General features: G+C 38.5%; 1 protein-coding gene across 1 annotated transcript in view; it reads left to right on the forward strand.

The window, feature by feature from the left end:
• The window catches only part of RPGRIP1L (RPGRIP1 like), a 1,932,928-nt gene that overhangs the window by 1,488,317 nt on the left and 419,403 nt on the right, over positions 1 to 25,208 (forward strand). The window lies entirely within an intron of this gene.

Here is a 25,208-nt window from a genome sequence, read left to right on the forward strand (position 1 = left end):
AGGCTTTTAAATATTTTAGATTAATGAAGTGGTTGTGATGGTAGGGGTTATAAGACTGTAGTTCAATATGATTAAGCAAGCTGAAAAAATAGGTTTAGATCTGGGGGGTATGAGAGCTTGATATTAAGGCATGAAATCCTAGGAGAAGTGGTAGTATTAATTGTGTTATCAGCATTTTGCTGTTTGACAGAAATGTACTTTGTATGTCTTGCGAGATTTGGCAGACTGAATGGAAGATGGGAAGAGTTTGGAGATGTTGGATACAGTTATTAAGTAGTAATGGTATGATTAGAAGGAAATAAAAAGCACGAGTTGTTTGTATTGAGGTGTGAAGAGCATTGTTGAAAGCCCATTTATTGATGGGTTATGCATTTTGGAAGGTAGCATTGATATAAATGGTAATTTGCCAAATGGCTGATGGTGAACACTTTCAAGATTTACTTGATGCTTACAGTATTTAAAAAGGGAACGACTTGTTGAGGCCCCACCTGCCAAGATTTTTGACACTACCAGCACCTCATTGTTGTGATTTACTCACTTTTACTACATCTGTGTGTGATTAGATCCCAGTCACAGTTTTGATCATCAGACTGACCTAGTATGTAGTCATAAAGCAGATCACTGTGGCTTATCATGCCATTGCCATCTACTTTCTTAACCCAGAAGCTTGAGAATCATTTGGCAAAAAACTTATGATGATCTTCATTTGGTCACTGTTTCATGAGCCATAACTATATGTGACATATCCCACAAAGGATATCTGATATCCATCTAGTCTGCAAAGCTTTGGGCTCCTTCCATTAGCAACATATGCCTGGCCTTGGAGTATGTACTGATATATGAAGGATGCATGGGCTTGCCAAAAATCAGAACTTTTCTGCCATATGTATGCTTATGCAGACTTTTCATCAGCTTAACATATGAGTAATGACAGTTGGCTTCAGCTTCAGTTTTGGGCAGGTTAGGGTCCCCATTGGGAAAACTTCCTTTTTCTGCGTAATTATTTTCTATAAACATTACTTATGGCTGTCAGGAAAGATAAATGGTCTTGCGGTAGACAGATTCCCTACAAAGGGCATCCGTACTTCCTGTGTTTTATTATTATTTTTTTTTTTTGGCGCTTAAGGAACAACACAAAGTAAGATTCTGTCAGATTTGCCTTTTGTTTACAACCTAAAGCATAAAAAGGTTAAATGCTCTTAACATTTTTCTTTTTTAATGGGAAATCTGTAGTTTTTAAACACCTTTATTGAATTATCATTTATGACACAGGCAAACGTACAGTTATATAAAAAGTAACCAAATCATATTAACAAGTTCACATATACAAACATTATGCATCACATATATTGGTATATATCTTACATTCTAAGGAACATTACATAAATTGTTAAATTCCTGTCTTCTCTTAAAGATCATTTCTACCCTAAACATTTTCTGCATGTATTTTTTCCCACAATTTCCATTTTTTTATAATTTACTCCTACCCTTTTCTACAGATCCCACTTTCTTTTATTTTATCTGTCTTACAGTATTCACTACTTCAGGTATACTTTGCTTAGATTTTCATTACAATTTAGTAGTATTTGCTTTTTTGGCAGTCATCAGAATTAAACTTAACAAGGCCTTACTACTTCTAGGCAGTTCACATCCTGTATCGCCAAGTATTCCTGACAGAGTACTCAAAGGGAATTTTTAAAGCCTGCCAACTCATTCCACTCCTAAAATATAAGTTCTCACTTGCCTCTTTCTTCCCCATCACACCTCCAACATTTTCCATTTACCTGAGGAAAAATTATTTGGAGTCTGCCTGGGGTATAAAAGTATGCAAACACTTCCAGGCAAAAATCCTAAATCTTCTAGACTTTTTTGCATATTTGGGAGCCATACATAGGTCCTCCCATCGTGCATATCTAATCTCTCTTCTCAATCATTTCTGACCTCCTCTGATTGATTCCTATAATTATTGTGCAATATTTTGAATGCACTAGTAATTATCCCTTTTTTAACAGCAGCTTCTGTTCTAGAGTCAGTTAAAAGTCAACCCTATCCCTTTCTCTTTGTCTGTACTCTGATATCAATCCCTGATAGGGACGGCAATCACTAGCTTGCAATCCAAATGTCTTCTTGGCCTCTTCCCATTGTATTACCTTTCCTTCTCTAATTCGTTGTTCCCATTACCTAGTTCCATTGCCAGCTTACTCCATTAAATTCAAGCCCCTTCTTATCTATTCTCTGTGCTCCTAATTGCAGTCATCCATATCAAAGAATCTCCTTTCTCCATTCCCGTGTTGACTTAGTTCTCAGTATAATTTCTGATACTTTATGACTATAATATTCTGTATGACTGTTGCTGTTCTCTTTGAGGATCTGTATCCAAAATTCCATTATTTCCAAAAACACCAACAGCCTGGTACCCAAAAGCTGAACACAATAACTCCTCGGCTCGAACAGGTAAAAAAGATTTATTGTCGAATACGAAACAAATGCAAAACAAATAAAAATCCTCCAAAAGCTCCAGGTTAAGCGCTTTCATCTGGCAAAGCAGACTTCATCAGAACATGAATGAAGTCTGCTCTGATGAAGTCTGCTTTGCCAGATGAAAGCGCTTAACCTGGAGCTTTTGGTGGATTTTTATTTGTTTTGCATTTGTTTCGTATTTAACAATAAATCTTTTTTACCTGTTTGAGCCGAGGAGTTATTGTGTTCAGCTTTCGGGTACCAGGCTTTTGGTGTTTTTGGACTTTTTACATTGTTAAAATTCCATTATTTCCTTATTTCTTGAATTACCCCTCTGCTTCATCATTATCATCCCATTCCACTTGGAATTGTACCTTTCTGCTTGTGTTGGGTATAAGAGCCTTAATTATGCATGTCTAAAGAATCCCTTCAAATCAAGTAATCCTAAACCTCCTTGTTCTGTTGGGAGGATCATCTCATCTCACTTGAGTCTTTCCCTCTTCCCATCCCAAATAAAATCCTTCAACTCTTTATTACTGTCCACACCTTCTCGTCTGCCTGACCTGTATATAAAACTAAAGGGACTAAAACATTTTACTGCTTGTATCATGCTAACCATATCCATAGGCAAGAGCTTCTAGTTTCTCAGTTTTTGTATTATCTTTTGTTTAATCTCTTCCTACATATCCTTAGCTGCTATGACTGAATCCTTTTTAATTCATAGTTGTAAATACTTGATTTTCTCATTGCCACTTAAAATATTGGTATTGCTGGATCAATTCATATGTGAATACATAGTTTATAGCCTTAGCCTTTGTTTTATCTTCATTAATTTTATATCCCTCCAAAAAAACGATACTGTCTCAGAATATTCCACAACACCAACATGTCTTTTTCTGGTTCCATCAGGTGCAAAATAATATCATCTACAAATAAAGCCAATTTTTTTGATTACCATACCAATTATATCCTTGAATTTCTGAGTCCCTTATTTTCTTTGCCAGTGGTTCTAAATATAATGCAAATAACAAAGGCGAAAGAGGACACCCTTGCCTGGTTCCTCTGCTCAGACACAACTTTTAAGAGAGGAACCTTTGATCTTTGATTTTTGCCTCTGATTCCTCATATATCCTTCCAATTAACCTTATTGTAGTAGGAAATGCAAATGCTTTCACTGCCTTGCAAAAAAACCCAGCTTACTCTGTCAAATGCTTTCTCTGCATCAAACCCACAAATAACAGAGGTATTTTCGTACAGTCTGCTTCCCTCTGGATCATCATCATTCTATTAATGTTGTCAAATGTTTGCTTCCCCTTTAAAAAAAACACACCTTGGTCCATATCTATCAGTTTTGGCATCATCTTTGCCATTCTTTTAGCCATTATAGAAATAAACACAATAATGGTTTAGGATTGAAATGGGCTTATATGAAGTTGGATCAGATAGGTCTTTACCATCTTTAGGTATTACACCCCTCACAGCTTTTTTACAGGATGTTGGTGCCTTCCCTTTTAAATACTGTTAAACAAAACCTTCCAGATGTGCATCAATTTATTCCCTCCTAACTCCCAAATGTCAACCAAAATACTATCCTTTCCTGGAGACTTTCTTGTAGATTGGTGATAAAACACCATTTTTATCTCATCTCTTATTTTAACTGTTTTAGTTGTTGAGTCTCATCTACCTCTAACCTTCCACATCTCTGTTTTATAAAATTTCCAAAATGCCTCTAATACCTATACAGGATCTCTGGTTATTTATTTATTTATGTTATAAACTTCCTAAGTTTGACAACAATAGTTTCTACTTTTTGTTGCATAAGTCATTTTGCCATTTTTATTTATTTATTTTTGCGCTCTGGATTTATTATAAAAAACAGTTGCTTAGCAGCAATCTTTCTAAACTCATGCATATTATCCCTAATTTTTTGTTTAGCCTTTGTCAGTCCCTCTAATTATTTCTTATTACTTATTAACCAGACCTCTTTTTCTTTTATTTCTACCCTATTTTTAAACTCCACTTTCATTTTATCCCACTCACTAGTTATACCTTCTGTAGTATGTTCTCTTTTCCTTAATAACTCCCATATAATTTCCACTGTCCATTCCTTAAATTCAAGGTAGGTGGGGAAGAGTCAGTGTCTCATCTTTACTTCCTTGCCCTGACTTTTTATCTTAGCAATTATTGGCCTATGATCTGAAATTGTTATTGGATGTGTGTCAGAGTTCTCAGTTAAATGGACATGTTCCTGTGAAGTATGATTTCTGTCAAGTCTAGCCCAGTTATTTTACCTTGGGGAGTAATGCATAAATTCTCTTGGGTTACTTCAAATGAATTCACATCTTTCACACCAAATATTTTTATATATTTCTTCATAAATCTAACCTCTTTTGTTATATTTCCCTTCTAGTCCCCCAATGTATCCTCATAGTTTTAAACTGGATTCCAGTCCCCACCTATAAGTAATATTCCTTGCTGAAAGCTGATTATTTCTCCCAAATTTTTAAAGCTCCATTGCAGCAGTTTTAGGTGGAATATAGATAAATGCCAGTGTAATCCTCCTCCCTTGCCAGTAGCCCCTTAGTACCACAAATCTGCCAATATTATCTTTTTTATCCTCTTCTGTCACTACTGGAGTTTCTCTAAGAATTAGTATAACTACTCCTCTTTTTCTTTGTCCCAGGTATTCCACTGATTAACCATCCTGAAAACCTTTCTTTATCAAATTCATTTGTTCAGTTCTTTCCAGATGTGTCACCTGTAGCATTGCTGTTTGCACTCTGCATTTGTTAATATAATTAATTATTCTTTCCTTTTTGTCTGTACCTGTGAGACCATTGATATTCCATGATAATATGGAAAGTGCTGCCATTATAGTAAGAAGTCGTTATTCCCACCTATTATATATGGTAGCTTTTTTAAATGGCTAATTCCAGCTTTTGTGATACAAGCACCCATTAATGTTTTGGCAAGTTAATCATTTATACATTTTTTTCTTATTAACATTGGAACCTAAGTCACTTTTAGTTTTAATAAAAACCCTCCACCCCCCATAATTTTTTTAACTTGATACAAACTTAAATACCTATGGATGTATTCGAATAATGAAGTTTAACCCTCATAATAGGAACATTTTTGCCAAATAGGCAGTTGCTAGCATAGGCCCTAATTAACCTGAAATTGAAGTTATCCATGCTAAGGTGCATGTCATTGCCTGTGCTTCTACTTGTTGTCTGTTCTTTTTTATCCTTATTCCTCCTTCCCCAGATGTAAAAGCCAGAAACCATTAACATTTAACCATGAAGAAACCAGTGTTCTGTCTTTTATTACCCTATTATCAGCTTGCCTACATGGAAAAGTTAGAGAAAAAAGAAAAATGTATTCCTCTGTTGCAGTCTGAAAGACAAGCTGAAACATTTATAGCTAAAGGAAAACTTTTCATTATATTCAGTATTCTCATATTTGCTTTCACTTAAAATTTGTTATTAGATTAAGCCAAGAGCTTTAATCCAGACATTCACCAATGCAGATGTAAGAGAAAACATATCAGCGCTACATACATTATGATCTGTGTACCTTTACATCTCATCTCCCACCTCAAAAATGATTACATCCTATTAACTTAAACATGCTTTTGTCAAGCTTTTCTTGTGTTTTTGCTTCTCTTTTTGTACTGTAATGCCTACATTTATTAATACCAGCAAATAAAGAAAGAGAAGAGGAAGGAAGAAAAGCATCTGTTTACATTAATAACATTATAACATACAAGAACAACTAAAATAGTGCTGTTTACACTGTGAAAAATTTCATAGAAATACTGCTGAGAAAAAAAATTGTTTTACTTACAGTTACTTTTTTCTTCCTCTTCTCCTCCCCTTAAAGTCCTTCTAAACATTAATGGCATGAAGTGAGGCAAATGTGTTTCAGTTCCTCACAAGATTAACAAAGCCAGAAAAAGTCCACTCTTTCCACTTATTCAAATACAGCTGTATCTCAGAAATGCAGTCAATGTTTTGCAGTCTCACATTTATACATTAACTTCTGTGTTGCTGGTCTTCTTCCAGTTCATCTCCATCTCCCAGCTCCATATTCCTGTTCACTTTCACAGTACTCCAAATTCTTCTAGTCATCTACTGTGGTTTTCTCTATCTCTCAATGCATTTTCCTCTGGAACAGTAGAAAAGGTTTTACTGGCAAAGTCTCCGTGTGCTATATTATCAGAAGAATGAGAAACAGAGTGCCTGTCTGGTTGATGGCTCCTTCTTTCTTTGATAATCTTTTGCATTTCCTCCATAGCCTGTTCTGCATCAAAAATTGACTTTGCTCTTCCAGGTAAAACACTCCATGAAGACAACTGACAACTAATTACAGCAGCTTGAATCTCACACCTGCCTCTCAACATGCCCCGATTGCTGGAATAAATTTGTTTCTCTTCTGCCTGGTGTACAGTGAATTTTCCAAAAATACTTTACTATCTTCTGCTTTTAATACTGCGGTGGTGGTCCTGCGGTAGTGTTGTCGCCTCACAGTAAGATGTTGTCCTGTTCGATTCTCAGCTAGAGCGTCTTCTGTGTGGAGACGTGCGTGAATGGGTGTACCTTCGTTGAAGGTTTGCGTCAGGGCTGGCAACTCGGCACATAAAAATCTACTGCCAATCATTAGTGGACCGGAGTTACACTGTGGTGACCCCTAACCGGGAAAAGCCGAAAGACACAACAACATCTTCTGCTTTTAATACTTTGCCCTTTTGCCACAGTTTTGTCAGGATCAACTCTTTCTGCTGGTAGGCTTGCAAATTCACTAATAAACATCTTTGCTGCTTTCTCATTTCTAGATTTGGAGCATACACACTGTGTGCCCTTTCAACTAATGGTTCCCCCTGTGAAATAACAGTCCAGTTGCTTATTTGTGCATTCATAAAATTAATACAGACTGTTCCTTCTAGCTTGTCTGGTACAGCAGAAAAACTCAGATTTTCCCAGTATGCTTTGTCCTCTAATTCTCACATTTTTTGAAACTTCTCTTTCTAAACCATCTCATACTCATCCAGCCTTGTCTTCATTGCAGCCTTTGAGTTTTATCAGCTCATCTGAATATCTGTTTAAAGCTTCTTCCAGCCTTTTGTTATTTGAGATGATATATTCCTTCAGTGTTTGTTATTTTAATTAGCTCTGAGCACATCTGATATATTTTATCCTCTAGATTACTGGAAGTCATGTCATGCACCAACATTGGAGCCTGAACTGCTTTTTGCTGAGCAGCTGCAGGATTCTTCCAGTTATGGTTTTCTCTCCACCTTTTCTAGCTGATTTTCTTTCAGGCTCTGTCTTCTTTGCAGGCACCCAGGCAGTGTACTTACTAACCAGTAACTGAATTTTACTCAAATTGGCAGTATCTCTAGCTGTAGTTTCTCAGTCTCTGTTTTCACACAGGGAGAGCTGACGTTAAGCTGTTGATCAATATGCAGCCATCTTGGAAGTCCTCTTATTTTCTTAAGAATAAGTACCTTTTCTTTGGAGTGAGCAGCTAATGGCAGTGGACATCTCTTCAGTGGACCTCTCCAGTCAGAAGCTGAAAAAGAGAATTGAGAAAGAGGTACCTGAAGAAATTTGAACTCCCTCCTATTTTTCTGTGTTCTGGGTCTGACATCTCCTCAGAGACAGTATTGCAGTCCTTGGACCAACAGTTTTTCTCTCCTGGTCCCTCTAGTATGACCCATGTGGAGGCCAGTATGAGCCAGGAACTAAGCATGTCTTAGTCTGTACATCAAGCTGTTTCTCCCAAGAAGTGAGAATAATGATTTATACTACTTGAGGGTGGTATCCCCTAGTTTTGGTTAGGAAGGGTGTCAGTGGATCAGTCATGGAGGTCCAGCCTTTGGATTCTACACCTGAAGCCCCTAAACCCTTAAGGATAGAGATGTCTAAAAAGAAGACTCACAGAAAAGCTCAAACTATCCCCTCCTTTCACCCCCTGTATGCAGAAGAATTCTCAGGGAGATTTATATAATTTTGCTCAGGATCTGTTTAAGGCAATCCAGTATCTCCGACCTTCTCTTCCATTTTCTTCCTCAGTTAAAAAAAAGAGATCCCCATCTTCCTCAGAAGGAGGATGGCTTTTTTTATCACATGTTGGGGATCTGGACTATGCCTCACAGTTATCCTCCCACAGTCTTTGTGAGTCTGAATCTGAAGACACTGTGTTTTCAGTCTTTGCCATTGAAAAAATATCTTTTGATAAACAAATTCTAAAAGGAAAGAATTTTTCAAATGTGATACTAAGGAGGTCTCAGAATTTCAGAAGAGATGATTTGAGTTACTGAGTATTGATTCCCCAAAGCAAGTGTCCATCTTATAGTATGCATTTGCTTCTGTCTGTTTCTCCAGATTCCCAAATCTGTGCCTCCAAGAAACTTGACAGATATTATAGGGTGCCTGACACACGTATATTCCTTTATAAAAGTCTTCTGGGAGATCCTGCTGTTATTTCTATGAATGGAGATAGATTTCATAAAGCTTTTTATGCTTCTGTCCCTATAACAAATGAGAGAGACCGACATTCATTTGATAGATTAGGAAAAGAAAAGTTTATACATCTTCCTGTTTGGTATTTAAGAAGAACCAGTGTTCTCTTGGCTAAAGGGAGTTAAGTGACACATGTCCAGGTATCGTTTATCTATTTTTGCTAATATGCAGCAAACTTTAACAAACTTACTTAACATAGACACTGAATGTACCATGTTGTTCATGTTAAACTCTGGTTTATAGGTTTCTAAGCATTAGATGAAATATACATGGGTAAGATTACAAATTTTCCCTGGTGATAATGCTCAGTTACTAAATGCACCTCTCGACAGGGATGATATGTGTAGAAATTCTTCAGCTGAAGTATTAAAGAAAATGGAAGAAATGGGAAAGATGATGCAATAATCAACTCTTTTGTCTCCTGTACCAAAGATATTACCCTTCTTCCTCTGCTCTTTTCAACAACCTTTTAAATCCTCACAGCAAAAGCCTATCAGATAACTATACAAGAACAAATGGCAAGAAGATTCAAAAAGGAAAGGAGACAAATCCCATTCAGCAGAAATCTCGATGACTACTTATGCCTCTTTACCCCCACCCCCTTACCCCAGCCATTCTTTCAAAATTGCAGGCCATTTCATCCACTGCCTTCTTCGTAGGAAACAAATAACTTCAGATGCTTGGACTCTAAAAGTAATCCAGAATTTTTACAAACTACAATGGGCATCATTTTTATCTCAAGCGGAAATATCTCCATCTGTTTTTTTTCAAATCCTGTCAGACCTTCTATAATAGGGAGTGATCAAACCAGGTTGTACTTCCCAAACAAACAAAATATTGTATTCAAGAATGTTTCCTGTTCCCAGAAAGGAGGCACATGGAGACCTATTCTGTAGCTGTCAATATCAAAGTTAAATATCTTTCTTCTGTTCCTGAAATTCAAGATGCTCATCTTACAAACCCTTTCCCCGCCTTTTTCTCAAGGCCTTTCTGGTCACTCTAAACCTCAAATATCCCTACCTGCACATTCCTGTTCACAAAGATTATTTGCCTTGGGGACTGCATTTTCATTTTTCATCTTTGCTTTTTGGATTTTTTCAGTGCTCTAATAGTTTTCAAAAAGTGTCTTGCCCCAGTCATAGCCTTTTCCAGACTTCAAGGCATTTATATTTTACTTTTTGGATTATTGTCTCATTTCACCTCCCTCTGTCCAAGAAATCCTAACAAGGTGAATTGTGAACTGCAAACCTTTCAGCAGCCTGGGTTTCAAACTAAACTTGAAATCTTGTTTAAGCTCTGTCAAAGGTTAGTATTTCTAGGGTGTCTCCTAGACACCACTCTATCCATAGCTTAAATCCCTCCAGACAAAGTTTCTTCTTTCCAACTTCAATCTTTAAGCCTAGCCCAGCAAAACAGGTCCACAGCAAGACAGTTCCTCAGAATTCTGGGTTACATAGCTTTGTCTATTGTAATGGTACCATAGCCTGCCTTAGGCATAGGCCAACTAGGCGGCCGCCTAGGGCGCAGTTGTAGAAGGGGCACTTTTCCAGTATTTATTTGGTGTAGGTAAACCAGGATGGGGGGCACCTGGGTGGTGTGGGGGGGTGCCGTGGAGCCCTTTTGCCTGGGGCCCCAGCTGACCTAAGGCCACTGCTGAATGGTACCATTTGCCAGAATCCACATCAGAAAAATCCAGTGGTACCTCAAATCAGTATGGGTCCAATATCATCTTGTCTTATCTTTTCAAATTCTACTACTGTGCTCAGTTTCATCAAGAATGAAATGGTGTGGTAGGTCAATCATTTCTTGCTAAATCAAGGCCTCCATTTTTCCCCCTTCACTTGCTCAGTCAATCACAACAGACACTTCAGAGTTGACATGGGGTTAGTCTTTGAAGGAATCAATGTCCAGGATATGTGAGAGCCTTATTTCAGTAACTCTAATAAAAGCTATCAAAGCTCTAAATCAAGTCTAGACACATGGACCCCTGTCAATGATAATAGGCAATACTGCAGTGATGTGGTGTAGAAACAAACAAGGGGAAACAAGGTCATAACACCTTCTAAAAAAAACCTGGAAAACAGATACATTTCCATTCCCATGGAAGGGGAGTGTTGTTCTTTGTCTAGCCCCCACCCAGTGATACTCATAGTTCTTCTAAACATCAAAATTTGCCAGAGATGCTTCGCTTTACTCTCTTTGGCCCAGAGAACATTGATTCTTCCTTCTCATGTATTTGGCCAGGGGTGATTACCAAATGTTTCCTCACAGAATAGACTTACTCATACAGGTCAGGGAATGCCAAATCCAACCCAACATTCAAAATCTCCATCTGGCAGGTTGATAGGTTTTTAAATCCCATTTAGACACCTTTAGTTCTGAGTTCATGCAACAATGTATTAAAGGAGACTAGAGAACCTGCTATTAGAATATCATGTTTATCCAAATGGAAATAAGTTCATACAAAAAAGTATTAACGGAATCTAGAAAACCTGCTACTAGAATATCATATTTGGCCAAGTGGAAAAGATTTTCTTGTTAGTGGCATAAAAGACAAAATGATCCACTCCTAGTGGGAGCTTCTCTGTTTCTTCAGTATCTGTGTGCTCAACTGAAGCCTAGCATACACTTCTGTAAAGATACACCATTGGGCTATTAGTGTTATTCAGCCTTTAGGTCCCTCCCCCTCGTTTTTCCTTATTTCACTTTAAAAACATTTTGAAAGGGGTATTACATGTTAGACCACCTAAAAACAAGGTCTACACCTTTGAGAGATTAATTTTATATTGGAGAAGCTAACTCTGTCCTTTTTTGAATCTGCAACCATTTCTTCTTTACAATTTCTTATATGTTAGACTGTTTTGCTCATCGCTTTGATTCATCGCTTAGATGAGTGTCTGAATTATACTCTGTGATGTCTACATAGCCGATTTACTTACACACACTGATGTCTACGCATCGCTTTTACACTTTCCATGGTTAGTCTTAAAACCAACCCTTCCTTTATGTCAAAGGTTAAAGTTACTTTAATCCTTTCATCTCCTTGTGTTCTTTCCTCAAACCAAAAATAGAGGAGGAAGAGACCTTCATACTTTAGATGTCCATAGACTGTTAAGATTTTACCTAGATAGGATTAAAGATTTAAAGAAATTTTACCAACTTTTTTGTTTCCATCTGTTATCCAATACATTTCCAGATGGCTGTCTAGGGCTGTTCAGTTAGAAGCAGCTACGTGGTCTTCAGTGCACACCTTTACTTGACACCAGAAGCTACTCAGTTTCCTGAGGTAGAATAGAATTTGTTGAAGCTATTCTGCAGGGACCTTCAGACTCAGACCCTCCTTCATTCACCTTTTCTCCTTAAGCTATGGCAATCCTACCATATAGTCATGGCATCTGCAGCAGTGATGTAATGAATAACATGGTATAGTTTTGTACGTTAAGTTACCATAACACTAGATATTTGAATAAATCACTGAGGTAGTGTCAGCACCCTCCCAACCTCTCCCTTTTCTTTCTATTCTTTCCTTCGTGTGGGTGGGGTACCCTCCTTTACCGTTTGTCCATCTTACTTGGTATTTCATTACCTGATTGGTTTGACATTATGTTACAGCTTCAGGCTTCAGCTTCCCTTTTGAACAAGAAAGCTCTGATTTGTGTACTGGTATGTGCCTCTTATACCAGCACACACTTTCATTGCTAAAGACAGATGTGCGGTGCTTGAGGAAGGAACCCAAAGCTTTGCAGATTGACCAGACAACTGATATCCTTGGCAGGATATATCCATATAGTAGAGGCTACTGCAACAGTTATCTGTTTGAACATCTGCTAGTATGGTAAGCTGACTTGTACAACTGTATTTTTTCAGAAATTGAAAGATGCACTTCCTTCTAACCTGGACATCTAAGCATAATGCCTCAAGGTTGTAAAATGTCTCAGTAAAACTTGTAGAGCTAAGATCAAGGACCTTAGATGGTCATAGGTTATTGATAGGGAATTGGTCCAGTAGACCATTAGGAATCTAGCTGATTCAAACACCACTGTTTGTTTCCCTATCCAGTCATCAAGACTGGTTTTAAAGAGAGCTAGGCAACGACTTTGAGTGGGAGCTTGTTCCATAAGTAGAGAATCACTGATGGGTCTCGGATCTGACTTTGGACGCTTTTTCCAGACTTAGAATCCCTAGCTCAGACTCCTCCTCTTACCCACAATCCCCACCTATCCTCAACATTACCCCAGATCTTGTTTACTGCTTGTAAGGTATGGACGTGATTCTTTGTCTCTGGATCTAATTCAGTTAAGTGCTTCTACTACTGCTTTCAGTTGAAATGTATTTGGTGATATTCTTCTATTTTATTTATCATAGTATTAATGCAGGTCTTTTCAACTTGAAGTTCATTTTCTCTTCTTACAAAAAACAAAACAAAATCATCAGTGCATCTTTCCTTTCCTTTTCTTGCTAGTCTTGCCTACTAGTTGTTGTTACCATTTTCGGTATATCTGATCTATATTTAGATATACCCTTTTCAAAGTATATTCTTGCTGGTAGTGTTTTGCTGTGACTTTCCTTCCCTGTACCTTTTAGAGATTGTCAGACAAGCCTACTGGTTTTAAAAAATATCTGGCTTACAGCCTCAAAATGCCTAACTTTGATTCTCACCTTAAGTGCGTTTATTATTTGGGAGCAGCACATCCACAGGAGGATTGTTCGATTTGCACAGCCTTTGGTCACAGAGCCATGACTGAGCGATGTAATAAGCTCATTCTCAAGGATTTTACACCTTCTGGAGAATTTTCAAAAATCTGCATCTGGAGTTTACCCATCAAGGGGGGGGGTCCTTAGAGGAACATAAGTAGGACTACAGTGATAGGCCCAAAGAAGAAGGCAGAGAGGCGAGGATGCCATCTCCTGACCACTGCTCTTGGTCAGTAGTATCTTTGGCTCCAACTGCTTACATTTTCAAGCTTTTGTTTACTGTAACTACCCTAGACCTGACTCCAATACAGTCGAAGACTCCTCCCTTGCCGGAGCCAAGATTTTCCCTAGATCCCATCTCTGTTGGGTTCTGTCTACCCTTTCTTCAGGAGAGAGCCTTACAGCAGACTTATTTATTTTATTTTTATTTTACATTTGTTGACCGCGATGGTCTAACTGGATGCATGTCCATTTTCAGTAGAGTCCCGGGGAGATAAACTCCAAGAAGTTACATTAGTACAACCATTCAGGTAAAGGTTATTATACAGATACAAACTTAAGGTTTCAACAGTTCAAAAATGTACACAGTTTAAACATAAATTTAGGTAACAAGTTATGGTATGGATACATACTTAAAGTTTCAGCAATTATAAAAAAAAAAAACAACTTGCACAGTTTGTACAGAATTTGTTGGAAGCATTAGATGAGGTATTTTACACTCTATTTACAAAAGACTTGGCTATACAAGTTAAATTAGCTATAAAGGGTAAGATATGTCTTTGTAAAGGATAGGTATTAGGTGGATACTGACAAAAGTCAGAGCAGATATAAGGTCTGTAGCAAGAAAGAGAAGGGAGCCAGATAGGATTAGTCTGGATTTGTACAGGGACATAACCAATGGGTATTAAGATAGAGTTTCAGATTGTGCTTAAAAAGTGTAAAAGAAGACAGTGATGTAAGTACGTAAGGAAGTTGGTTCCAGTTTTTTCCCCACTGCATTAGAGAACAAGGCATCTCCTGCCATGTTTTTAGATTTACATGTTGATACAAGTAGTTTTAGATTATCTTAATGTTTTGAGGTTTTTATATTGGGTAATGAGGCTGGAAAGAATTTGGGTATTAGTGGGTTGGTAGAGGGTCCTGTGGGCAATGGTGAGTTGGTTATAGTGAATCTGATTCTGGAGCTCTAGCCAACCTAATTGTTTCAGATTATAACAGTGATGGGTCCTGAAAGGAGAAGCAGTGGCAAATCTGGCAGTGTTGTTATATGAGTTGGTCAGCTTGTTCAGGTTATTTTTTTACAGGTTTGTATATATGGAAGAAGCATCGAGAAGTGTGGAGATAAGGTGGGAGTGGGTAATAGTGGCTCTAGCTAGTGGGGAGAGAAAGGGTTTAATCCTGTAAAGAGATCCTAGTTTCTTGTTAACAGTTTTTATGGTATTGTTGATGTGGGTATCAAAGTTCAGGTTGTTATCAATAGTTACCCCTAAAAGTTTAGTTGTTGGATCAGGAGATATGAGTCAAAGGTCAGGTTGTTATCAATAGTAACCCCTAAACGTTTAGTTGTTGGATCAGGGGATATGAGTATGCCATTGTTGAATGAGATTGAGAAATTGAGTGGGAGTGACTTCCCGGTAGGAGTAAAGAGCAAGAGTTTGATTTTTTTGAGGGTTCAAGAGGAGGCAGCATTGTAAAAACCAGTTCTCTGTTATACTAAACATTTTTTGGGTTAGAGTCTGTAGTTGGGATTGAGATTAAGCTGAGCAGATTATTGTCGAATCATCTGCATATTGTATGCAGTTAGCTTGGGGAATAGCTCGGTTTAGGTTGTTGATAAATATTGAGAAAAGGAGGGGGCCTAATATGGAGCCCTGGGGAACACCTAAGGTAACAGGGAGATGGGTTGATAGGTTGATGTCCCATAGGACAGCCTGTTGTCTGTTGTCTAAGTAGGACTGGAACCATTTAGTAGCCATTGTATCGAGAGAAAAGGATTTTAGTATATTAATAAGTAGATCATGGTTGACCATATCAAACGCTTTGGAAAGGTCAGTGAAAAGTGCTGAAGAGAGAACATTGTTATTACGGTTAGGATTGATGCAGTTGGTGAAGGATAAGAGAGCTGTAGTTGTGCTATGGAAGGGTCTGAAGCCATGCTGACACTTAGCCAGAAGATTATTCTGAAGTAGATGGTCTAGTAACTGTCTATGGATGCACTTTTCCATTATTTTTGCCAAGGGGGAGAGTAGTGCTATGGGACGGTAGTTAGAATATTCTATGGGATTTCCATCCTTGTGTAGAGGAATAAGATGGCTGGAATGGTGCTTTCCTGTATGGTTCTATTTATCAACAGTGATATAGGATATGCTATGGCTTTGGCTGCTTTTTGGAGATATTCAGCAGGTAGCTGGTCAGCTGATGAGGTAGATGGTTTTAGCTTGTGTAAAAAGTTGCAGATGAGGGCGGTTGGGACTGGTTGCAAGTGGAGTATTGATAGGCAGTTATCAGCAAAGGTTGGGAGAGCAGAGCCATCAGCTGTAAGTTGATTAGCTAGTGATTGGATGGTCTCTGTGAAGTAGGTATTAAAAGCATTTGCAGTTTGCTGTGGATTGTCAGGATTTGCCTCAATAGGGGGTGGTGTACTGGATTGGCCTGGACGAAGTAAGCTGTTTATGCTGAACCAGAACTTTTGTGGATTATTGTGGTTAGTTTGCTGGAGATATCAGTAAAAGTTTTTTTATCTTCAAATACAGCTTTTTTTGTCTCAGTTCTTATTTGTCTGAACTTTTGTTGGTCAATGGATTTTTTTGTTGATCTCCACTGTGCCCAGACTATATTTCTATGCTGTATTTTTTTCGGGTTTCGTTAGTAAGCCATGGGGCAGGTTTAGATTTAATTTTGCTAGATCTCTTTGGTGCATGGTGGTCAAGGATTGTTAAGAATTTTAGGTTAAAGTAGTTAACAGCCTCATCAAGTGTGAGATGATTTATCAGTGACCAATCACATGCTTTTAGTTCAGTTTGGAAGTGATCCGGGTTACATTTTTTTTGCTTCTTATTCTATATATGGTAGGGTTGGGAATACTAGACTTTTGCCTGATTATGTAAGTGAGAGAATGATCACTTAGAATGATCACTTAGATCATCTTAGAGGGTTCCTACTTTGTAGAGTTGTTGGTGATTATTAATGAGAATCCAGTCTCTTTATTATTGGGTTTATTAATTCTGGTTGGGGAGTGGATTGTTTGTGAGAAGCCATGAAGGTTAATATGGGAAGTTGGCGTTTCAGTAGAGCAGCACTTCCAGTCAATATTAAAGTCACCTAGAATTATTGTCTCTTGGGGGATTTTTGAAGAGAGCTCAGCAAGGATATCTTCCAGGGTGCTGGTATTGTTACCAGGGGGCAGGTAGATGCAAACTACATTTAGTGATTTGTTGGAATTAATCTGTATTTTAGTGCTGATCATTTCTACATTGCTTTCTGGAGGAGATTTGAGGTTTAGTATTGATACTTGTAGCCCTTTTCTATAGAGAATAGCTACTCCCCCTCCTTTTATTTGCTTTGCGGTCTTGTCTTAAGATGTTGTATCCTTCGCTTCCACCAACACCAGTGGTTCACCAACAACGGTGGACTTCAAGACCACCATTCACATCTTCTTCCTTAAGGTCCATTAGGTCTACTGGAGCTGAGAGGCTCAGCTCTAGATAGCTTGTCTCCAGCTTCGGTCTTGGATCAGAGTTGGGGTGGCATTCTTGGTCATACTGGTGTGGGAGTTTTGGCTCCTATCGAGATGGTCTTGGGGTTCCCCCTTGGCTTCTACCTTTGAGGTAGCCAGGAGAGCACTTGCAACTGATGGCCTTGGGTCCTGATCTTGCACAGTCTAGTCCATTGGGACAGCTAGTTCATACTAGCCTCTAGACATTCCTTATTCAGGACACCCCTCAGACTTCCGAGTTCTCTACAGAACTTCCCCCTGTGGAGTCTCCTCCTTCCCCCAGAAGTCTAGACAGAAGACAAGGATTTCAGTGAAGGGGTGGGGTCCCCCAGATCACAACTTGAGGATGGGATCCTTGAGCTTTTTATACAGAAAGGTGGTTGGTTTTTCAAAGCCCCTTCTTAAGGAGGAATCCATTTTTCTGGAGGCTTTTGGCTCTGGCTCAGCTACTGCATGGATGGATCCCCCAGCAGATGAGGTGGTGGATGGAATGAGCCAGATGTCACAAAACTGATTCTGAAAAAGCCAGTTAAATATCTTGTTGTCCCTAAAGATTGCTCTCACTGCATCCTGGCGGTGGGTGGCATAGTAGTAGCAGCAGCCACTAAGGAGGAGCTCACGGAAGAGAGCTCATCTGTCCATTTTCCTAACAGAGGGTCTGGGGCTGTGGACAGGTGTGGGAAATGAGTTTAAGCTTCAACTATCTTTACATTAAGGTCACTGAATTGTTTGTCACATATGACTAAGTTTCAGAGAGACTTGACTAAAGAGCTCTCCAAGTCTCTGTCTAGGTCCATGTCTGTGAAAGACAGAAAAGCAGTAGATTCACAGCTGGTCACCCTTCAGTCTCTGTTGGAATACCTCCACGTGGCTTATATCCAACACAATGGAAGATGTTTTGGCAGCTGCAGGTACAGGCATTACCATAAGGAGGCATGCCTGATGCATTTGAGTAATTTTGTGGAACCTTTTAAGAAATCTTTTATCAATGCCTCAGTTGATGGCTCGACTTTGTTCGGCCCTAAGGTCAAAGACACACTCTCTAGGAGTGAGCAGGATGGGAAAACTCTGTATGCTGTAGGCATATGTTTTTCCATCTCCCAGAGGACCTTAACTAGAAAACAAAAAGGGGTAAAAAGCTGCGGTTTTGGAAGTCCCACTGGTTTTCTCAGGATCCTTCGATAGATCCCCTTGAGGCAAGGGGGTATTCTGACAGCAGACAATGACCTCATGGCAGAGAAGGTCCACAGAATTAAGGCTTCAGGGGTCTGTTCACTGAGAAGGCTTATCAGTGTTCCTGAATTGTTGCCCAACTGCTACACCCTGGAGGGAGTCAGGGAGACTCTTGTCTCTGCACCCAGAAGCCTGGATGTCCATCACCAAAGATGTCTGCATGTGGATACGTATTACCAGAGGCTGTTACATTCCCTTTCTCTGTCCCCCCACTATGAAAGAAACTTCCCAACATTCCACCCTGTCAAAGAAAAGCAGCAACATTAGAGATGAAAAATCTACAATACAAGAGAGTCTTCAAAGAGGTCCCACCAGCCCAGCGAGGGTTCGGAACTTATTTGAGATTCTTTTTAGTGCCAAAGAAATGAAGACCTAAGGCCAGTTTTAGACCTCAGCCACTTGAAATTTATATATCAAGCATATGTAGTTCTGAATGGTCATGGGTATAGCTCATCCACCCCTTCTAAGAAAGGCCGATTGAATGTGCTCAATAGACCTCCAGGATGTCTACTACCACATCAAAATGGACAGATGCTCTAGGAAGTTCCTTTGCTTCCAGCTGGGAGCCAGTCATTTTCAGTTCATAGCCCTGCCCTTTGGAATCACCAGAGCCACCCTGGGTGTTCACCTAATGCATGTCAGTGGTAGCAGCTCATCTCCAACTGCAAGGGTTCCAAATATTCCCTTATCTAGATGACTGGCTCCTTACCACTCCTACCAGGTCTCTCGTAGTCTGGGACTGAAGCGGTTTGCTTCAGCTATGCTCCAACCTAGAAATTGCAGTGAACCAGGACAAGTCACTAAATTCTGCAGTACAGGTTCTGGAGTTCATAGGAGCATACTTGGACACAACCATTCAAACTGCAAGGATAATGGAGAACAGGTTGTTCACTCTAAGGAATTAGGCCCTACAACTCCTTTCCCATCAGATGCCACCTACCAGATTAGTTCTTCAACTTCTAGGATTGATGGCACCCTCCATTACTTTGAGAGTGTTATAGTGGACACTAGCAGTCCAATTGTCCATCATATCCCAGCCCATGAACTTTCCATTATGTTTAACAAAAATCTGTAGGCATCACTAACTTGGTGGATTAAGTCTCCAGAAGTATATTAGGCCACCCCATTGTTCTTCCCTCTCCCAAAGCCATAGTGACCATGGATGCTTCTCAACTGGGGTGGGGTGGGCATTATATGGGAAAGCTGGTTTAAGGCACATGGTCCCTGTCAGAGGTCAGTCTTCACACCAGTGTCTGTATTTGTTGAATAAGTTGAAACCCATTTTAAAAATCATAAAATCTGTTATATTAGATTCTGCTGAATGTATTAGCAAATTTAAGAACATTATGGTAATAAGTCAAGATTACTTAGTAACAACTGATGATTACAGTCTATATTCAGTCATTCCTATTGACATTGGTCTTGTTTGGTTTAAAGAATATTTACTTGAAAACTGGATGTAGTAATAGAGAAGTTGACTTTAATGTTTGGAGGTAGTTTTGAAACACAACTACTTCACTTTTAATAAGAATTTTTACCAGCAGATGGGTGGCCACGTAGATTGCATTGACCCCCAGTTTTGCTAATATTGTGTTGGCAAACTGGGTAGTTTTGTATGTTTATGACAGTGTTTTTTCCATCTTTTTGAAAATGAATGTGTGCTTTATTGATCATATACTTTGTATCTGGAGTGGTGACAATAATTTGCTAGTAAGAGTTCAGGAATATTTGAACAAAACCAAATTCCTGAATTTTACTTTTACTACAAACAGTTGCAGTATCGCATTCATCATTCTGTCGTATTTTTCAAGCCTGCTTGCTTACAGAAAGCACTTATTTTTAAGATTAAGTCAAGGGCATTCACCTATGCAAAAATAAGAGAAAACATCTCAACTCCACTTATAATTAGTGCACTTTTACACCCCATCCCATACTCCAGCATCCCAAGATTACAACATATTGAACTTAAACTTGCTTTTGTCCAGGCTTTCTTTTTTTACAGTGTAAAGCTCATATTTCTTAAAAATAATAAAAAAATACTTGCTTACTTAAATATCATTATCCCATATAACAGTCTCTGAAAAGACTTACCATCACCCCCAAATTTAAAATATCCCTGACTACATACTACACAAAACTGCTTTACTGTGCAACATACAGTTTATATTATGAAATGTTTTATCAAAATACTATTGAGCAAAAATTGTTTTGCTTACAGTTACTTTTTTTCCCTTCTGTGCAGTAATGATATAAAGTGGGATATTTGTTTTCCAGTCTACTGACAAGTTTAATACCAAAATCAACAAAAGTTCAGTCTTTCTCAGCCACTTTGTGATAGAGGTTTTATTATTCCAATGTGATAGAGGTTTTATAATCTCACATTTATTCACTAATTTCACTGTTGCTGGTCTTCTTCCTGTTCATTTCCATCTCCCAACACCAAACTCTGGTTCAAGTCCAAGGTACTTCCTATTCTTGTCAACTCCTGCTTTTTTTCCCCCTGTCTCTCAGTCATTTTACTTTGGAACGTTGGAAAAGTTTTCTCTAGCAAAGTCTCTTTCTGAGCTTTATTGTCAGAAGAATGAGAAGCACAGTCTCCTTCTGTTTGATAGCTCACTTTTTGTTAGATAAACTTTTGTATTTCCTCCTTAGCTTGTTCTGCATAAAAAAAATGTTGTTGATCCTCCAGGAAAAAAATATTCTGATGACAGCAGGATACAGCACCTTGAGTCTCGCACCTTCCTCTCAACATTCCCTGATTGCTTCAATAAATTTGCTTTGTTGGATTTGGCTTTTTGAGCTACGTTTTGTTCAGGATATCTTTTTTAAAGGAAATTGAATCATACAAAGCAGATAACTCTTGTGGATGTTTTAATAGAAATCCAGTCCAGGAGTTGTTCACCAATGAAATAATTAAGAATGGTTTAATAGCTGCAAGCAGAAAATTATGTAAGTATTCAAACGCAAGGAGTAGTTACAGACAAACACAAGTACATTCCATCTGTGCCCCAAATTAGTTCCTTCCATTTAACATCATTGCGACTGACAGAAAATTACATAGAAAAGTTTATAGTTTATATTTAAGAAAGTATAAAGGGGACAGAAAGGGACTTGGTGTGGAAAGATCTAAGCTACAGAAGTTTACATTAATTTCTGGCAATTATCAGACTGTGAATCCAACTTGCTTGTTGTCCCTTAGATTTTTTCTTTTCTTTTCTTTAGTGTGAAGGAATTGCATGTTTTTTTTTTTTTTTTTTTGCAGACAAGATCTCTGATGTCTGTCATAGTGACTGATATGTTTAGAAAGATACTTGCCAAAAGTAAAATTATATTTAGTTATTGGTTCTGATGAGAGATAAATAAAGGGGACTTGAGACTTCTCTGGCTCTAGAGAAGATGTCTTTGGAAATGACAAGGCTTTCTGAACTACCACAAAGACATGATGGTGAAAAGGTAAGGCATTATCAGCAAGAGATGATATATGTGTCCCTTGCAACAGTGTGTAATTGCTATTGTTTTCTACATTTAGTCTGTGGCCATTTTTTTCTACCAGTTATTAATGTACTCTAAGTGAGTGCAAGATCAAAATGAAAGCAACTGATTTACAGTCATCTGCATACTTAGATAACTATAGGCCAGGAAGGTTCCCTTGGAGGTCTGACAAAATTGATATTAATAGGAGAGCACCCAGCACTGAATCCTGTGATACACAGAATTTTGTTTTGCTTTCAGAAGTGGCACCTGGACTCTATCCATATACATTCTGTCAGACAACCATTTAGCTATCCACCACCAAACACATGGATTTGTATTCAGATTTATACGTCTGTCAATAATACCTGCTTAGGGCAAAGTCACAAAGGCCTTATCTAGGTATAGACATGTTGTTTTTCCTGCATAGCCACTATTTACTACTTTTGATAGTATTTTCATTTTAAATTGTTGAGGATCCAGGTTTAAGACATTTTCAGTATCCAGTTTAATGAGTTCTGACATAATATATTCCATAACTTTATGTATGAGGCTAGTTAGACTAATGGGTCTATAGTTGCTAGAGTCTGTGGTTCATCACCCTTGTGTAATAACATATCAGTAGCTGTTATTCAGGCTTTGGGAATGTAACCAGTAGAGGAGTTTGGATTAAAAATCTTAAATAGGAGTTCTGGTAGGCCATATTTGTTACTGATAATTGGGCAACCTTGTATCTTATCAGGGCCCACGGACGAGGTTTATTAGCTTTTGAGAGGGTAGAGAGGTCTTGCTCCATAGCAATTATGGGTGGAAATGGGGCTAGCACTGTAAAATTAGTGAAATAGCTGAAAGTAAATTTGCATTAAATTTGTCATTTAGAACAATGGCTCTTTCTTTTGAGTCAGAGTAGACAGTATTTTTGTGAACTAGGTTGGAACATTGCTGGGTGTTGCTTCTTAACTTCCTGACATAGTTAAAGAAAGATTTGTAGTTGTTTTGGTTTCAGTGGCTATTTTAAGTTCATTTGTCATGTGTGAGCTTCCTAATGGTATACTTAAACTGTTTACTAGTTAGCTTATATGCGCTCTTAAGGTAGGTAGAATGAGACCTCTTGTAAGCATTAAGCCATTTTTTCTGTTGTACAGTTTATTTATACAGGTATTCTATCACAGGAGGTTGTTTTAATTTTCTTATTATATTAAATGTGGCTAGGAACTACCTTATAAATCCAGCTAGCTCTCCTAAGAATTGTGCCAGTGAATGGTCATCTCTGCAATACTAAGCTGTTGGTCTGCAGATTATTACAAGCCTAGCCAATAACCAGAGGTCTGAATCAAACCCCGCACTTCATATCTGTGAAGTAAATATCTTAACTGTTATGCCAGCCGTCCCTCAGTACAGTCCTTTTGCGAAGATGGCCAGGTGCTCCTATGCCAATTAAACCTGGTTTGGTTTTGGAGACTAGTAACTTGGATTTGTGCTGGGTGGAGTTTAATTATGTCATTTACAACAAACATATGCACATTTGGCCATGTGTCTGACCAGTTGTGCTCTGGATCCTCACTCTGCAAGCCCCTAAGAACATACCTTGATTTGCTAGTTCCAGTTTTCCCCAAATAGTTCATTTCTTCTTGAAGAGCTGGCTATTTCCATTAACATCAAGATTCCTTGATCACCCTGGTCCTTAATAAAACATACTTGGGTGTAAGCTTGCTACAGTTATCCCCCTATCTCTAACCTTTCCTTTATTGGAAAAGTTATTAAGAAAGTGGTCTACTTGCAACCTTGTTCTCATCTGGTGCCACATTGCTTGTTTGATCCTTGTCAGTCTGTGTTTAGATCTAATGACAACATGGAGACTATGCTTATTGAAGTGTCTAATAACCTCCTGTTAGTGGTGGATCACTGTCAGTATCTGATCTCAGTCATCCTTGATCCCTTTGCAGTTTTTGACACTTTGGATCATGAGATCCTTGCTGAGTATACGAAGCTGCACTGGTGCACTGTGGGCTATCTGAAATGGCTCTTGAATGATTTGTTTCTTTCCCCTCAGAACATGTTCAGCATTTGATATTTGGTCTTAATTCTTCAGGCTTCTATATGCTTGGTTGTATCATTTGTCAGGCCTCTTTTTGGCTCCCTTGATATTCACAATTTATAAATTGTCACTAAGGAAGGTCATTGTAGGAAGAGGTATAGTTTACCAATCTTGTGCTGATGGTATTCAGTTATACCTCTTTATTCTGGAGTGTATACCTGATTTTATTTAATTTCTTGAAGAATGGATTCCATTCTGGAGTGGATGAGATGATGCTGTTGCATGCTATCTTCCATCTGTCAAACATTCCTCTACTTTGTCCATTATTTATAGAGGGAATTAGTTGGAATTTATTTCTCAAGTCTGAGACCTGGCTATTCTTCTTGACAATAGACTGACACTGAAGTACTAGGTGTCTGCCATGGTGACAACAGTTGACTTTCATCTGGAGAATATATATATATATATATATAAAATGCTGTATTCCAACATCTGACTTTTGTATGGTGAAACCTGTACTGCTTTTGTCCTGTTTTGATTACTGCAGTATTGGTTACTATAGGCTATCAGGCAGTGATTTGGCCCACCTGCAGTGAGTACAGAAGTCCACTGCACTACTTTTGACTAACATGCCAAAGATTTGTCAAATTAGGCTTGTGCTGTGGGATCTGTGCTGGATGACCCCTTCCTTTTATGCCATACATGATAAGTTCCTGCTTATCTGAAAGAGTTGTTGAGGCTTTTCTTCCTTACAAGACAGTTCAGGTGAGGTAACTGCTTGCTGTTACATGGTCTGGCTTAGGTTCATAGGTGTTTACTAGGCTAACGACCACAAGGGCCTTTTTAAGGCTAGCTATGCATCCTGAATCTCTTGACAAGTTCTGACACCCTTGATAAGTGTAAGCATGGGCCTGAGACTCTTGTTTGCATATCTTGCCTTAGTCCTTTGTAATCAGCTACCTTGACTAGTTCAGGCATGTAAGTTGAAATCTTCATTTAGAAGGCCCCTGAGTACAATTTTAGATCTTTTGACTGCTCTTTTTTAAATAACTTTATTGATGGTTTTAACACT

Source organism: Protopterus annectens, chromosome 8.part1 (assembly GCF_019279795.1).
Source record: "Protopterus annectens isolate FY-2018-M chromosome 8.part1, PAN1.0, whole genome shotgun sequence".
Classification (NCBI taxonomy): domain Eukaryota; kingdom Metazoa; phylum Chordata; order Ceratodontiformes; family Protopteridae; genus Protopterus; species Protopterus annectens.